We start from the raw sequence: 750 nt of genomic DNA, 5'->3' as shown, positions 1-750 counted from the left end.
ATTCCAACCACAGTTTACATCTAAACCTTTTTGAGGCTTATAATAATCTCCTACACCTAAAAAAAAAAAAGAGTGGTGACTAACATCAAGTGTGCAAGCAAATATTTTTAACCCCAGAGCAAAACCAAGGTGGGCAGGTTGGCTTTGCTGCTCTCAGCTAAGCTACAGATGGGCTTTGTGATGTGATCATTCACATTTACAATGAGTGTCAATCCAACATCTGCTCTTACCATATTGGACTGTGAATATTTCACATCAACAACTGAAATCCAGATGTGTTTGTGTCATGAGCTCTATGCACTCTACTTGAAATGATTTGTCTTTAAAAACAGAATTATGGATGCACTCACGCTTGCAACGGTCTCCTGAAATGTTCCTGGTGCACAGCAGAGCTTTTATGGGAGGATTCAGCCACCTGGGCCCAAGGTCCCTGACATTCTGGGCAAGAGGCACGTGCAGATGGGGACTCCCACCCTTCTCAGCTGCAAGGAGAAGACAAACCACCATCACATTCTGCACCATTACTTTCCCCACTTCTAATTTGATTCTTGCACTTACACCCCACCCCCAAACCCTTACCGTGCAGTCTCTTTTCGATAGCATAACACTTGATATATGGTCACAAAATCAACAAAAGCCACACCTATTTTACCCCCACGTCTCTCTACACAGCTGAGTGATTTTTAAATGGTTATTACAAGCACTACCTGTGTGGCCTGCCACACTTTATCAATTGCCCTGCCTTATTTC

The sequence above is a fragment of the Anomalospiza imberbis genome, chromosome 6 (assembly GCF_031753505.1).
Source record: "Anomalospiza imberbis isolate Cuckoo-Finch-1a 21T00152 chromosome 6, ASM3175350v1, whole genome shotgun sequence".
NCBI classification, from domain to species: domain Eukaryota; kingdom Metazoa; phylum Chordata; class Aves; order Passeriformes; family Viduidae; genus Anomalospiza; species Anomalospiza imberbis.
Note: the sequence above shows the minus strand (reverse complement) of the source record.